We start from the raw sequence: 17,768 nt of genomic DNA, 5'->3' as shown, positions 1-17,768 counted from the left end.
TCCATCTCTTTCCTGTGTGCTCCAAAGGGCGTCGCTGACGCCGGTCGATGGGGAGAGCAGCCGAGGCGCTGTGTTTAGCATAATCCCAGAGGCCATTGTGAGAGCAGCTAGTGAACGACTCACAGTTGCCAGCTGAGATTTCACCAAAACTCAGCAGAACACAAGGAGAAGGGGATGAGACAGGAAAAGCAGCGGTGGAGGAGGGGTAAACGTGGAGAAAGGACTCAGGCCAGAGACAGGAGGATTGATTGTGGCAATGAAGAAAAAAAAATGCAGATGTGTCAAATATTACATTACATGGACGCTGACGAGTAATATCTAGTATGGTAGGTATAGCGCTGTGTTGTAGGGGGATGGCAGGATTGTTGTAGGATCAGGGCGGTGCTGGTTATCTGTGGTGAGCGGGCAGCTTGCACAGCATCAAAGAGGCAAAGTATAAAGTGTGAAACATGTCGTCTTCCAGGTGGACTGCACCTGTTGGCCCTCATTCAGGACTGTAATTCAATAATACCCCTTCTTCTTCTTTTAAACACCCACTAATTGTTTTGACTTGTAATAGTGAGGCATGAACAGATCAAGCTAAAGTGTCTCATGGCAACATCTCTTCTATTGTGCAATGATCCTTACCTTAAGCTAGAGCGTGAAATCCCCTTTGATCACCATTTCACATAGGTAGACAACCAACCTTTGGTAAACAGTTGGTTCTCCTCCTTACATGTTGCAGAAGACACCTTGTTGAAAAATACTTTTCATTATATGGTTTGTGATAGAGACAACAGAGATGAAAAAAGACAGTTTAAGGGTTTATACTAGCAAGTTTTTTTAAGGCATATAAGACAAACTGCAGAATCTCTCCAGGTGATTGTGAGAATTTAAAGCACCATCACAGTTGCCTGCAGAGATTACCCAGTCAGTCCTTAGATTCTTCACACTTTCACGACATTTGGGGATATAACATTGACTTACATTCATTTCCTGGAGACTTACCCTAACCGCTACCAGCCCAATCCTAACCCTTAACCTTGCCCCTACCTTAAACCAAGTCTTCGCCTTAAGTAGTAACGATTTACATTATGAGGACAGGAATTTTGTCCACAGTGTGTCCCCAAAAAGGAAGTGAGTCCCTACAATATGACTGTGTAATCAGATTTATGTCCCCACAAGACGGGTAAAACATATACCCTGTTCTGTGGTGGGCATGTTGTTATATCTATACGTGCCAATTGGCAGCAGTCGGTTAACACCGATCAGAATAAAGACCAAGCTTTGACCCTGCCCCCCCCCACACACACACACCCACACCGTTCCAAAAAGGTCCCGTGTTACCATGGTGACAGGGCCACGGCACGTGCCTCCCTTTGTTGAGCTGTATCCTCCAGGGTCAGCCGCACACCCACTTAGAGGTCAGATAGCACCCAGGCCTCTCACTCAGGTCACCACTCACCAGCCTCCAGCCTTTGACCCCAACAAGCACTGAAACAAATTGAGAGATGGGGGAGAGAGTGGAGGCGAGATGGCAAAAATTAAAACATAGTTTACTCAATAAATCTGCACGATCACATGACAGTTTAGGATATTCTGGTAGATGTATGCATTTGTTGTGTTTCAGGCGTTTTGAGTGCAGATTAGCAGTGTGGTCCCGTGTGGACAATGTACAGTATGGTGGAGAATCACTCAGCATGTTACAGCATGTCTCCCTCTTGTGGTGAAATATAATTCTTTGATTTTATGTGGACTTAATTCAAAGTGTTGCAGAAAGATGCTGAATATGAGGCATCCCAGAGGCCTAGGGGTTACTACATACATATAACCACAACATCCTGGTTTGATTGTGGTCAGTCTTCTTTATTCCATGTCACCCCCTTTCTTTTCCAAGTGTTTCTGCACTGTAAACTAACTAATGAAGAGGAAATGCCCCAAAATGCATTATATGTCATATTAACGCTGAGAATTGTTGCACTGTTGTATCACAAATATGATATCCAGATGCTACTGATTAGCCTTTTATCATTTAGGTTTTCTAAAGTCACGTAATACTGGATTTTAACAAAAAATGTTACATTGATATGTTGACATATTTATCATGGTCATGCATAAAACTTGCTGAAAAAGTCTCTTGAGCCAACCTCACTGTGTTGAATTAACAAAACACTCAGCTATTGCAGTTTAACTAACAGAATCAGACTTATGTCCACACATTTTGGAAAGTCTTTAGCCAGAGGTGCAATGTTTTCCACTGAGCCTCGATGGATGTTGGGATATTCAGGTCATCGAGTTGCAAAGTGTTGCTCTGGCGTTGACAAAAGAAAAATCTTAAGTTTATTAAACGGAACAGGCTGACAGTCCACACTTTGTTAGGCAGTGAATGAACAGAGTGGTTTTGACAGGCCTAACCTCTTAAGCTTCGGGTCCCACTGAGCTCGGCACAGCTAGAGCTAAATGCCATCTGTCCCAAAATCATGAGGCCCCCCCCCCCCCCCCCCGCCCCCCCAACCTGTCCCCCGACACTTTACCATAGAAATCATGCAACACTGCTATTAAGGAAGAATATAAGATTATTCTACTCATGTGATATCATCTTCAGTGGAGGCTCACCTTTCAGGCAAACATTTCAAGGCTGTCCAAGTTGAACGCTTTTGCAAACAATAGCTTGTAATCCACACAATTTGAATTTTCAAAAAGAAACATGCAAAACAGGTGTCTTTAAAGACTTTAATAAGAGTAACTGTGAATGCATTTGTAATGTAATGTGTTTAATGGCCAAATAAATAAATAAACCACTATGATCTTATGTTGTATTCTGCCTACACCAGTCTTGGGTGTGAAGAGCTCTGCTTTTAACTTGAAAAGAAAGAGCAGAACAGCCAGAGCACTGAAAGGAAAGGGAGCAAAGACAGAGGAATGAAACGGTCAATCTAAGCTGATACTGGTGACCGCTCAATAGAGCCTTTGCTTTACTTACTATGAATACGTCCAAAACAAAATAAGATTTTAGCAAATAATGCTACTCAAACCCCACATTTGACCATTTATGGTAAGGAGAAAGCATGGGAAGGTCAAGATCCTGCCGCACATTACTGGTCTGACAATGACAACCTATTCAAACCACAACTCATTGTCTTCAGTTACAAATTTCTCTTACGCTTTACTGGCTTCCACATATAGCTCTGAACAATAAAATAATGATATCACCATATGAACTTTAGTCTCCATCCTTTCACAGTGTTGTCTGCTCCGTTAGCTGTCATCTAATGTTAAGAGCAAAAACGACCTTTGTGCCCAATAGCTTTAGCACTTCATTAAGGCCCTGGACCTTCGCTGTACAAGCAATTGTCTTCTTCTAACAAAAAGACTGACGCATTGTATCAGTTGGAGGTACATTTATCAAAGGAGGCCGATACAATAGACAGAGCAGCCCAAATTATGAAACAGGTCTGTAAGGGGCCTCCTGGTGAGCCATATTGTACTGTTTGTTGATGGTCCAGTTTGGACTGAATGACATGTGGTGAGATTTAGATAGAAAACAGTGTGTGAGAGTGAATACAGAGAAATGCAATGTACAATATATGAGTCTGTAAATCTGAGTGCACGTTCAGCATGGTGTGCAAGGGTTGTGCGAGGTTGGGGTTGCGTTTGCGTATACGAAGCCATGCTGAGAAACACAGGCATCCCATAGACCTCTTAGAGGTGCACACTGGCTAAAAACAATTGGGATCTCCATGAACTGATGTGACATGTGTATTTGTTCCAGCCTTTCCGTTAGAGGAGAGGTGAAAGAAAAAAACTGCACTAAGAAAGAGAGGGAAAGAGGGATAGTAGGATGAGGAGGGGGCACAATGTCTTTGAGTAACAGGCAGCAAGTAATGTATGCCACGTCAACTATAAGCACAATGAGACGCACATGAATACAGATAGAATGTGTATCGTATGAAACTAAAGTGAAAATGTTTCAGAGTTTGGATTGATTGTGTTTTTTGTCATTGCTCATACGCAGTAATAAACCAGGTTTACTAATGTTAATAGCTGCAACAAGTGGCCGATTGTTTGACCGACAGAAAATTCATCAGCAAAATCTATTTCTAAAGCAAAAATGCAAAACATGTTCAGGTTCCAACCTCTCCAATGGGAGGGTTTGCCGCTTTTCTCATTTATATCACTGTAAAGAGATTATCTTTGGTTTTTGGACTGTTGGTTGGATAAAACAAGATATTTAAAGACATCATCTTGGACATTTTCAAATATTATTGATATATTTTTGACATTTTAAAGTGATTTCACAGTGAATAATCAAGAAAATAGTCAGCAGCATAGACTAGTTACTTCATATAAAACACTTCTCTATAGTACTGTGGAGACCTGTTTTGATTTGCCATCTGTTCGGTGTGGGACCGGCTGCCATTTAGCCCCTGCATTGCAGTCTCAGATGAAATGGGCCGGTAGCACATCAGACTACTGGCTGTCCTGACCATATTTACATCCCATCTCAGTTATTGGACACATAATTCCTCCACACATCTCTTCAATCTTATATCACCCACACACACACACACACACAAACACATACACGCGGCTGACTACAATTATAATTTCATATGCCCCAGTGTATCAGCCACCCGAGCAATTTTCTGCCATTTAAACGTGAATTTATGTCTCATGTAAATGAGTGGGGAGTCGATTTAGGCCCAGTGGACGACTGGCCTGTTCCAAGGGAACATTATGTTATAGGCCTTTGGTCATTTCATGGTCCCCGTTCATTACCTTGATTTAACAAACGGCACCGGCACTGAATGAGGCCTTGCTATCTATATACAGTATCACCAAATCATATATAAAGTAAAATCTTAATCTTAATAGGGAACTATAGAATGGTAACTCAAAGCATCTCTCCAAAAGAATATCACCTCTATTCTCTTAAACATGGGTCACAGTTATAAAATAGTTCTCTAAATGAAACTTAAATATATTCAGTTCCCGTAATATGATTATTTAAGACAAAAGAATATTGAATTTCAGCAATCTTTATAATCAATTTGCCTTATAAATTTGAGACAAAGGTTTAGCTCTTTCTCTGATGAAGAGTATTTTCTGCTCCTTTCTTAGCTGAAGGAAAACACCACCGTTTTAATAGTGCGGTAACTGACACTGTATCATTGTGTGTATTAACTTCTGTATGCTTATGAAGGTTGTTCACAATGTTAGCACGTGGCTCACCGCGAGCAACAGGGATGTATACTTTCAAACTGGCAGACCCGACATAAGCAGAAAGAACTTCAGTCATATCTAATCTTAAACGGGCTTATGAATGTCTGCTGAATTATGGGTTTGTGGTTCAGTCATTACTTAAGTGTGTAGTTTCACACTTTCGTAAACGAAATTGTGAGGATAAAACCCTTGACAAAACATTGCAATTAATGCATGTTTCACAGGGCCCGTTATTGGCTGCTTTATTGGCCGCATCACAACATAGCAAGCAGTAATATGTGACCTTTACAAAGAGCATTTCTTGACAACCCAGGCACTGCATCACTTCAGTAAGACCCCAAACACATCTGTAGGTGTCTTAATAGACACTTTACAATACAGCTAAACGTTTCATTCCTTTGATAATCTTTTCTCTATTTTATTTTCTACTACTCGCTACATTAATGAATAGTTTTAGAAAGACAGACACAAAGTAAGTTGTCTACTTAGTTCAGGAGATAAATATGAAGTGAACCTTTCAGCTGATCAAACTGTCTGAAAGACAGGACCTTGACCGCATGATCAATCACCTGCTCTTATCACAACAACAACCAGTCCACCTGCTGATTATCACACGCGCTCGCCAAAACCGTAGCCCTCAGCATACTCATGTCTTATCCAAAGCCCAAGGTCTCAACATTCATCTATCAAATACAGCTGGCTTTTGCCCATACCATAGAGCTATAGCTAATTTGACGGTGTAATTGCTTTGTTTGACAGTGTGTTTTAAAATGTTCTACATATTTCAAAACGGCAAATGAGGGAGTTTTATGAGATCATATAAATTACCTAATAAGATATACAACATGGTAAAAGGGAAAATACATAGGAAGAATGTACCTATTGACAATATTGGTGAAACATAAGGACAAAAGAAAAGGGTAGTTCATATTGGGTGAGGTGCACGCAGAGTTCTTTAACAACTGACATCAGGTACATGCAGGGAAACAAGATGTCAAGCAGGCGTGGAGAAGCCTTGTTGTGAGGCTAATAAAAGGCTTACAGTAGTTGCAGCAAGGGAAGGGCCTTCAATAACCTATGTTGTACTAATACCGTTATTTTTAGACAGTGTAGAAACCACAAACGTTACGGACTTCCCCCTGTGCACATTTTACTGCGACTAGAGAATCAAATCCTAATAGAAACCGTGTACAATATATAGGGCTGATTTATAAGTTGCACTATAAAACTTCACCTCTCGTCAGTTTAAAAAGACATGGCAGCGCACAAATGTGTTGCATGAGTTACGGTGCAGGGTAAAGACAAAGTCCAGAAAAATGCAGTGTTGCAGGTAAAATGCTGTGTAATTCCAGCCCAGAGAAAGGACTTGAGGGACCAGGAAAAGAGCAATGCGGCTCACCGTGCATTTGTGATTGATGGTCTCTGTCTGTGCAATAGCTGACTGAGCAACATGTACATCTCTCTTGTTCACACATTTAATGGCATGCACAAGTCCTATAGCGTGCCGAGTTTAACATATATGCGCCACAACCCATATATGTAATGTGCATGTGGAGCCTTCCTTAAAGTAATACACATCAGGACCGTCGCAGTGGTTAATTTGGCGGAAGAACATACCTTGTAGCTACGACATCCTCGTTTTGGAGTCAGACCGGGGATCTTTGTGCATGTCTTATTTCATCCCCTGCTCCCTCCCATCCTTTCTTGCACCGTGCACTGTTGAATCAAAAAGAAAAAAAAACAACAAATTATTAAATTCCTTAAGGACTGTGTATTATATACATTCCTGTGTACTGTGTTGGTATTATGCATCAGCAATACTGCATAGTGTATGATCATATTTTTCCCCCAATCCTTGATCCTGTCACGTCTCTGTTGTCTGATGCCAAGACATGTCTGGTCTGGCTTGTGGCCAGGCTGGGCTGGTCGCCACCACGGCCCCAGCAGCCTAGCAGGCAGGCCTAGCTTAATGCTGACACATCGCTAACATCAGCCAGGGAGAGAAGACCTCTGGGAGATGCTGAAACATCAGCACCGCACCATTTCAGATTCACAAGGAGGGACACACTTTCTCATCTGCGGTAGAATTTAAGAAAATGTCACAATATCATTGTAGGAGATTATTTTAATAGCACCCCTTAAAATGGGGGAATAATTACATGTATTTAAAGAAACCTGTGAGGCCGAGACAATGTATATTAGCACAAGATTGTGCTAACGAGGCCACACCTATACAAATAAACCTATGATCAATGTACATTAAGCCTTTAATAAAATAATGATTAGTATTTTTCCCTTACAAGAAAAACTCATTTTCAGAGTTTCACATTCAATGCAGCATGGTATTAAGGGTGTAGCATGCAAGAGCATCAAACACATATAACCAGTCCACATATAGCCAGTCCACATAGTCCAGATATTGGAAAAATTAGTACAGTGGTTGAAATGTGTTATATTAAAAAGAAAAGTATCATATCAATGTTTTTTTTAGCATAAACAAACGCATAAGGCAGTAATAAAAAGATAACAGATTCTTGCAAAGAGAATATGTTTTCTTTTTTTACAGGCATTGGAAATCGGCTGAAGGGTATTCATTTATAAACGTGGGTGGCATTTACAAACATTAGGATCTTATTCAAATATCTGCATAATGAAGTGTGTTAAAATTACAAAAAAAAGTTACAAACATTATTGCAAAAGCGCAAACAAAAACTGACATTGCACAGCCTCTTCACAATACCAATGCTATTTTTGTTCACTTTTTTATCATCATAATGGCTGCCCTTTGTGTTTAGCAAGCCATGCAAATGAGATTGGCAGAAACGAGCATGTGTCATCGATATGCAAGGATATAACCAGGAGTGCCACTGATTGATGATGCAAACCTTCTCTCTATTGCCTTGTTTGTGACCTTTGACTCCTCACCCCTCAAGGGGTTAAACTTATTACCCTCTGACTCGTGTGACCTCTGCTGTGAAAGGAGCTAGATTGAAGGATGACCACAGCTTTGGTCCTATTGGCCGCTCTCTGACCAAACCGTGGCCAGAGGGCTGACCATCCAAACCCTAGAGGGATGTGACCCTGGCCCTGCCACACGCTCTGTGGATAATACTATTAACAGGTCAATATAAGCCGAAAAGAAGGGGGGAGAGAACACTGCTTTAACCTAAAGGATGAGCAGAAGAAAAGGGATGAGGGGGAGATATTGTGGAAGGAACCGATTTTCAGGATGGATTTGGAGATTAATTGTCAGGTCTGTTTGAACAAATGGTCACCAATTTGATTTCCAAACAGGGATGTAATGACCTGGACACAATTTGAATGCTACGGATAGACAATAAGAGTAGGAGTGTCCTGAAAACTTCAACATTATTTTTTTAAAATATGGTCATTTACAGACTGTACGGTCATTATTATGTCCTGAGCAAACAACCAAAAGCTAGGACAGTGAACCAAATGTCTTGGGGTAGACAAAACGAAAATAAGGCAAGAATTTTAGCCTAGTCATCCCTGTAAATATGTCACATAAAATGCAATGGCCAGTAAATGAAGACTTATAACACATTTAGAACTTATGATTCTGTTGCATATAGATATAAAATGTCCATAGTAAATATTTTCATCAACATATTAGAGCGTACTGCTCCTGTAATTCCATCTCTAGTATCAGCAGAAGAGGGGTGTATTGGGTGTTCTCCAATACAGCACGTTACATGCAAGACATGTGCTCTCCCTCACTCACTCCACGTTACCGGATTATTAGCCATTTTTTTGCTGCCATCGCCCTTATTTCTCTCTAACCAAGCATATATTCTGGTTTGGCCTCTACTAATTATCTTTTCTGCGACACACAAATCTCCTTTTTTATGATTAAGAAGAGGAATATGCAGCATGGCCACAACTCAACTGACTTAGTTTTTTGTTTTTTTTCTACTGTAACAAAGTCTGGGTAATGTGTCAAGCATTAACCACCTGAACATCTCTTCTCTGTACATCTCCAACTCTTTCACACTCACCATCATCACTATCACACCCGAAAAAGCGTAAAACTTCACTTTTATTGTAAAAATGTATTTCTACTAGCCTCTACCCGAACATCATGAATACGCATATAAGAGGGTGTACACAGAGCATTCATAATGCGCTTTGTCTCCCTCCACCTTTAAGAGTTGAGCGCCAATAACAATAATAAAATGCCAGACTAAACAATACAACAAGCGGCCAAAGCCACAACCCCCATAAAATTAGTTTTCAATGAAGCATTACAAGATAATAAAATTGAAGAGAAACGCATGTAGCTAATAGGATTCACTCTACTGAAGTTGTCAGACCAGCGGCTACAGGAGAGCTTGTAAACAACCATGCAACCATGCATTCAGTCTCACACAAACGCACATGTAATCTCACACATACATATAAGCAGCAGTGCCTCACAGATTATTCCAAACAATGAAGAGAAGAAATCTTCGAGCGAAGAAGGAAAAAATAGCAAACCTAAGAAAACTGAAGAAGAATTGGGAAATATGACAAAAAGGAGAAAGAAACAAATGGAAATAGTACCTTCTAAAGCATCCATGTGATGAGAGAAGGGTGGGACACCTGCAGAACCACGCATGGTCTATCCAGAGCTCTTCAGCGACTGCTCCCTCACAGAGCAGAGTGTGTGTATGAGCCAGAGAGAGAGCATGTGTGTGTGTGTGTGTGTGTGCGTGTGTGTGTGTCGGTGGCTGAGGGAGGGGATCCTACCCCTCCTCCTTAGGACTGTGCCTCCTTAACAGGATGGAGGGGTAGGTGGGGCCACTGCAATAAAGCAAACACACACACACACACACACACACACACACACACACACATATATTTTTCTATGGTTGTTATGTCCTCGCTTCTCTCGCTCTTTCCCGCCTCCACACTTCAATCTTTCTGTCTCTTTCCAGGACTTGCTCTCAACCTCGTTCCCTCGCAGACTTGCTCTCATTCCTCCTGCCTTGTCTGTCTGCGAGGCTCTTACACTCCCCCTCTACATTTCATCTCCCACCCCTCCCCACCCCTTGCCTCTATCTCGTCCTCTCTGACTGTACGGTGATATTAACATGCTCCCATTAATCTGGAGAGGAGATGGGGCATATGCCCTTTCTGGCGGGTGGTCCACAACCTGCTAAACTCCTGGCGTGTGTATGTGTGCATCCCGTCGGTCTTAGTTTCATAATAATACAGCGCTAAGATTAAGCGGGACAGTCAGAGAGCATGGTGTGTTTGAGAGATGAAAAGAGAGGAGAGGGACAGCGGGAAAGGGAGAGGAGTGGTGCCACGATCAACAGCAGTGAAGCACACTTTTTTTTTTTTAACCTTTTATAGTTCTTCTTGCTCTGGGTCTCTGTGCCACCCCTCCTCCTCCTCCTCCTCCTCCTCCCCTCCACTCATCCGGCCACCAAACACAAATCCCATCTGATTCAGGGAGTAGCCATCCCTACATAAATCATTCCCTTATTCCATTGGCCGCATGTTACATTGAAAGTATTGATTTTCTCCCCCCAGCCTGCCGCAGCACTGATTGCAAGGAAACCCTTCACAACGGTCACAAACAGGAAGTGGAAAAACAAACCGCGGGTGTGTTTCGATTGACCACAATGGCGGATCCTGAAGCTTTGGTCACAATACTGAAGACAAGAGATGTGTGCTTTGCTGTATAGCACACGAAGAAAACCCCAAGACAACATGTAAAACACAAAAAATAGCACAAGCACAAAGAACTAATCCGTAAAATGTAATGAGCCGTTCACAATGCTACTTCAACCGGGCAAATGTACAGCCACATAACCCTCAAAACAACCTGAAGCATCAGTACTACTAATAGAGACAATTACAAACATCTGTATTTAATATTTCCAAATCTGATTTCAGTCCAAAAGGATAACATCTTAAGCTGTAGCCACACAAAAGAACAGGTGTAATTTTGGAGCTTTAAAAGGAAGTAAACACGAAAACCTTTCAAAGGTGAGACAAAATAAAAGCAAATGAAACCATAGTTTTAAATGAACCACTGTCCTTGGATTAAAACTGACCATCAGAGGGGTAAACGCTGCTGTTTCCATGACAGCACAGCTGATGATACTTTGAACTCTGACCTTATACTCCTGCCTGTGCTCTGAAGCGGTGACCAAACCTAGGGTCAATCAAAAAGAAGGTCAGCAGGGGTCAAATGGTAATGACCTCTCTCTGGTTATGCAATCACATCATATCAGCCTCCTGCAAGTAGCATCTAAGCGTCCTTCATCCTAACAAGAGCTTTGGACCTTCCAGGAGTACGTTGTGGTGCTGCTTCTGTATAATGAGATAGACTTTCACCTGTGTGATGCATGAACGATCAAGAGCAAAATATGAAACACCGAAATAACAAAAAGATATAGCTACACGAGACATAGAGCATTTAGAATAGTGGATTACACTACATTGATGAGTCAATACCTCAATCTAATTGGTAGCAATTTGGTATAAACTTCAAGTATTCCTTTAGGAGCAACTTTGATGAAATACAATATGTCACAGTGTTTTACTATAACTTGGGATTGACAAAGCGGGCAGTGTGATCATGGTTGGAGATACATATCTCAACACATGGTATGCACCTAAAGGCTCTGAAAGGCCTGATACTGTTGGTGTGAAGGGGCAAAGAAGTTACAAAGAAGAATGGTGTAATATTCATCAGCAACAGTTTTCCTGTAAGGTGCATTTGTAGGTATTCTGGATGCCTGAGATGAGTCAGCACAAAACAGAGAAGGATTTATTGACTGATAGGATAATAGAATAGTTCAATCCATCAACCATGAGCTATTCAAATCTGTCAAAACTACTGGATTTGTCTTAAGGATGCCGTTAGAACCCATCCCAAGAGGAAGAGGGGATGATCTTTAAGAAAGGATGACACTGTCTTGGGGTAGAGAAACTGGGTTGGAAGAGAAGGGGGGGGGAAGACAGATGAAGGGGTGGAGGGAATGATCAGAGGGGTGCCAGACACAAAGAGGCCAGGCCATGGCCGGTGGCACGCGATGGGCAGATTAACCAGCGTTTCCTCCCCTAACTGAAGCATTAGGACACCTGACTGAGTCCCGCCAATGGCAGGCAGCCAAGGATTTGTGGGGGGGGGGAGACAAGCTGGGGCTCGCCTTTCAACACTCAGGCTCTTCAACAACACAAAGAGGGGTGGGGTGGTGTTCGTGGGGGGGAAAAAAAATAGGGAGTGATGGGCTAGTGGCTTGGAGTTGGGAGGGGGGGGCTACAAGCCTTGCCCCTCACCATCTGCTGCCCAGGCTAAGTGAGGACAGGGGCAGGGCCAGGGCCAGAGTGCGGGGTGGCGTATGCGAGCGTGTGCACAGAAAAACACACGTGTATCTGCGTGCACGCACCTGTTAGTGTGTCAGTGGGTGGGTGGGTGGGTGGAATGGCAGATGGACAGGGCATACTCCGGGCACCAGAGCTTCGATGTTAGTCATCCTACATTAAGGAGTAACCCCCTTCCCCCACATTCCTAACCCCTGCTACCTAATCCACGGTGCCAGCCAATTCTTTATGTTTTGCTCAGTTTGATTAAGACATCCCTGATTAGAGACATTATGGGCTGGGTGGGTGAGAGGGTGTGTGTGTGTGTGTGCACCGCTCATCCATGCGGCAGTTAACTGTAATCAAAGCCAAACAGACGCAGTCCCTTTTGGCCCCACACCACTTAGCAATATCTGCTATTTTAAACAGCTAAAACATTTTTATCAGTCACTAATCAGTTTTTACCATTTCCTTCTCTTGTTAAGTGATGCAAAAATATGGTTAAGGAAAAACTCCTGAAATTGTGGTAGATCAAATATCGATATATGGCACTATTGCCCCAAACAAACTACACTCGTTGACATAATTTCTCCTATGCATTGTCTGTTTTGCTGTTCATCAGTAAGCCATCTATTCCGCCTATAAAAAAAGAAAAAAAAAAAAGGGGGTCAGAGCAGCAGACAGTTCAGTCTTGCTGAGCAGTAATCTGAAAATGCCTGTAATCCTCCATGCCCAGCCCTTCTGGAGACCGTGGTTGTAGTGTGAAGAGGTGTAGCCTCGTCTCCATTTAGCAGCCATGTGTCTGACCAAGCTTGACACGCAACCAGAGCCTTACAGCTGCCAGGACACACACTGAGAGATGAGGCACAGTAAAGCTGCTCCCGGTCACTCACTGGAATAATTATGCCATTTTACATGCCCTATACAATGCAGTGCGAGTGCAGGTCACTGAACTTATTCAACTCAGCGTTAGAACAAGTGGCATATCTGGGAGCCAATTAAATCACTTGTTTATGAACATAAGAGGGTGTGGACAGTATATTAAAAAGCTCCATTTATGAAACACACACTAAAACACTGTTCAGTTAAAACTGTTTACTTGGCAACAAAAGCAGCAATCAGAAAAGCAGTCAATGATTATATGGGTGACACTTATTTAGAGTAAGTGCACGAGAATCTTCCCAAGGGATTTCTGTTACGACGAAGTGGCACTGAAGTTCCTGAAATAAACAGCAAATGAGTGCATCCTTTTAATTTCCACACCAACACATTACACAGGGGCAAAGTAAGGAGCACATTTGTACTTGCATTGGGTTTAAGGGTGTCTTTTATGTGCGTTACGCGCCTCATCAAATACTTACCTTGGATTTAAAGCGTAAAACACACGGTTCATTGTCAGCAGTGTAGATTCTCTTACACATTGTACGTCCCAGCACCATGTCCAAGATGTAGTTTATTCCCGCGACAACCTACAGGAAACAGACTCATTATGGGAATAATGGTCATGGTATAAAATGCAGGACTCCAGGATTAAGTTTTACCTGCATTTTGGCCGACGTTATGTTCACAATTTTGTAAGCAAACTGCTCTTCTACATTGGCTCTGTTGAATTCAACCACAGCGAACTGGGCTGCCCTCAAAACCGTGGTGCAGTTTACCGGCACTTTGTGTGCCCGTCCGGTCATCACGTTCCCGGTGTTTACAAAGGCTGCAGCAAAAACGAAAATATAAAACCAGACGGACATCTTGAACCCAAAAAGTTGTTTCGTAGGAGCTAGTGAGAATCAAGATCGTCGGTTATAAATGGCTGAGGTCGCGTTCAAAGCCGGGGTTAAAACGTGCTTGTCTGGAAACGCGCACCTGTTTCCTATCTGTTAATTAAAACAGCAACGATCACCACTGCGACCTGAAACTTGTGTTGCGCAGCAAACGCGTTGCTAAACTACCGTGAAGCTGCTGGTGGAAAACAAACTAATGTATGTTAAATTATTCCACAAAGTTATAAGTATGAGGAACAATACAATTCTTTTTCAAGAGAAATACAGCAACGTTTCAGTCTACAGGCACATAAATAATAATCATACATGATTCAACAACACATTCAGCCAGCACACCATTTATCTAAAAAAGGAAAACACCAAATTTGAAACAGTATTGACGTTTATTGTTTTAAAAAACTGACACAATTGTAATTAAAAAAAATGTATTCCACACTGAGCAACACAACACTTTTAATATATATGAAAATATAAACAAAATTCACAAGTGTCCAGTCTCTTTATTGGGCCAATCATCAATGGTGTAGCGAATTGTTTTTAGAATACACATAATTAAGCTAAGTGGAGGTCACCTGTGTTTAATCAAGTTATTTGAATTACAGTACAACCACTGGTTAGTGGGCCAACATTTCCTGGCAAAAAAAACAAGTGAAGTCAAGGGAATATTTTGATCCATTACATAAAAAGGCTGCTGAGAAGAATCGGGAATGAAATTCCTATTACATTGAATATCCCTTGAGACAGGAATATCAAATGCTGCTGTAGATCTGCCTTAAGCAGGCCATCCTCAAAACATTTGGAGTCCGTGTGTGAAAAGCAGTTGTGTGGGAGGCCACCGCTACAGCAGAAAGGGGGCTACTAGCTCATGATACCTAGTGCAATATTTGGTGTAAGAGAAACACTGCAAATTAACAGAAGCAGGGTGCTTCTCTGCAGCAGGCCCAGTGGCTTGTGAAGGGAGAGGGTCAAATAAATGCAGGCAGTGAATATCTCTTTCTTTTTTTGTAATTTAGATTCTGTTTTCCTTGAGTAGTCAATTGCTGTACCTTCCCGTGACACGAATCACTCTAGAACAAGGTTAACAATAAATGTATCAATATCATTGTGTCTAAGATTAATTGTTATTCATTTGGGGTACCGTCAGAAAACATTAACTGAGATTTGCTTCCTGTCCGGTGTCTAAATTTGAGAGGTGAGCAAGTTTATGTCGTATTATTTGGATTATGTATCGACAATTGGTGTACGTATGATGAAGAGAAAGGGTGTGTTTTCATCCATCCACTTCATATGCATGTGGGTCGTGTGTTTGATGTAAACAAGGGGAATGTGTTGAGCTCAGCGAGTCACGCTGATGAGAAGATCTGGCAGCCAGGCAGCAGTGACGGGCAGAGCAGGAGGAGCATGGTGCTGCTGGTTGGGCAATGGGCCCCAGAGGACATGGGGGGAAATGGGGATTACTGGAAAGTAAGCAATTACAATTCTTCGGATCTTTTTCAGATATTTTTTCAGATTCCCATTACAGCCCAGAGGTGACGCTAACAGTGCAAAGATAATCAAGAAAAGCAGCAAATCCTCAAAAACTGAAACCAGATAACGGTTGGCATTTTGCTTGATAAATGACTTAAATTAATTGGTTATCATAGTTGCATAATCATTTTTCTGTCATAAGGCTGATCGATTAACGGACTAATTGTTTCAGCATATCGTAATCCATCCTTTAATAAACTTCTTATACCCGGCCTGCATACACTATACAGCTGAACTTTGTTTACGCTTTTAAAACTTTTTTATTAGTATTCATTAGATCAGCATTAGTGATGCAACTTCTATGCAGCATTTTAATGTTGTAGCTCATTTTACCTGCTATATAAACTAGTAGGGTGGGTAGTTAAATTGTATTTTAACTTAACATATGTGGTATGCAAAATTCTTAAATTGTGAAGTAGTTCACTAGTTAGTTAATCTAAGAGTAAAAAGTAACGCTACAATATGTCGCCCTGAAATGTAGTAGAGTGTATAAAGTAACATAAAATGAAAATACTTAAGAAAGTACCTCAAATTGTACTTGTTGTGACAGTTGAAACCACTTAAGACAAAAGCACGTAAAAAGTCACCATGACTTCCAGTACCTGACTGTACAACCTAGAAATGTAGACCAACGTTAACGTTACCGTTTAATCTAACATTAGCTACTGAATCTGTGCTCAACCAACGGTTGTTCAGCTACACGTACCGGTGTTTAAACGTTTAGGAGGTTGGTTCTACAGCTAACGTCAAAAGTTACCGTACCGGTGTTTAAACATTTACGAGGTTGGTTCTACAGCTAACGTTGACGGTTACCGTACCGGTGTTTAAACGTTTAAGAGGGTGGTTCTACTGGTTAGTTGTGTGCGTCGAACACGTCCACGTAAAAACGACTGCCTGTTGACCATGAATACTGAGCCTACGTGATTAATGTATTCATTTCAAATATTTGTTTTCATAGTAACAAAAGTACACAACAAACCACCGATAGACGCTGTCAGCCATAATCGAACACCGTTCTTCATTGCGCTTCTATGAAGCTATTTACGGCAGTGGGCTAAAGGCAAATGGCGCGTTACCGCCCCCTATCGACGTGGAGTCAGAAGTGCTTTTACACACAATGCTTCTCAAAGAGTCTCTCCCTCGTTCACTAATTAATTATTCCTCCACGATACATCCTCTAAAAGGTACACTCGGGATTAGAAAATTGAGGTTTGGCACACTTATGAATATCATTTCATCACCAATAGCATAGGTTAATTATAGAATATACTTAATTTGATCCAGAAACGCAACAAAAAACAAGCATTCCAAATTTATTGAAATGCTTTTTATTTTTGTAAAAATCAAAGTATTTAGATGGAGCATCATGGTGAGAAAATTAAGACATGACAAAACGGTGTAAATGTGTTAATTTCACTCATATAATATAATTAAAAGAGTAAGTAATGAGCTTATTTTTAAAATATGTTTACAGTTTTCAATTCTGTCAAAATACAGTATTATATATTAGCGGGACAGCTGTGAAGAGATCTGTCAGTCTATATACACATTTGTATGTAGGTGTTGTTAATACATATATTAAACATGTCAGTGTAAAGATTCACTGACATCATACACAGCAAGTTAAACATCGACTTGTGCTTCTCTGAAGGAAAAATTTATTTAATATAATCATCCACATTGTAGTAGTTCTTTCTTTAGGATTTTATTCACCCTAATTTATATTTGCAACTTCTTCACCATTTTGCAAAATGTTGAAAATGGTGCATGAGCAAGACAAAATATATAACTAATGAGAAGCAAATATGTCAATCTGTAGCAAGTAAAAATAAGTTGAGCTACTTTTCCATTTATTCTAAATTTAAAAGAAACCAAAAGATATACATTTGAGATTAATTAATTGAAATCTCGTTTTTTATTTAAAAACAAAATATAAACCACACT

The sequence above is a fragment of the Pholis gunnellus genome (genome assembly GCF_910591455.1).
Source record: "Pholis gunnellus genome assembly, chromosome: 11".
Classification (NCBI taxonomy): Eukaryota; Metazoa; Chordata; class Actinopteri; order Perciformes; family Pholidae; genus Pholis; species Pholis gunnellus.
Note: the sequence above shows the minus strand (reverse complement) of the source record.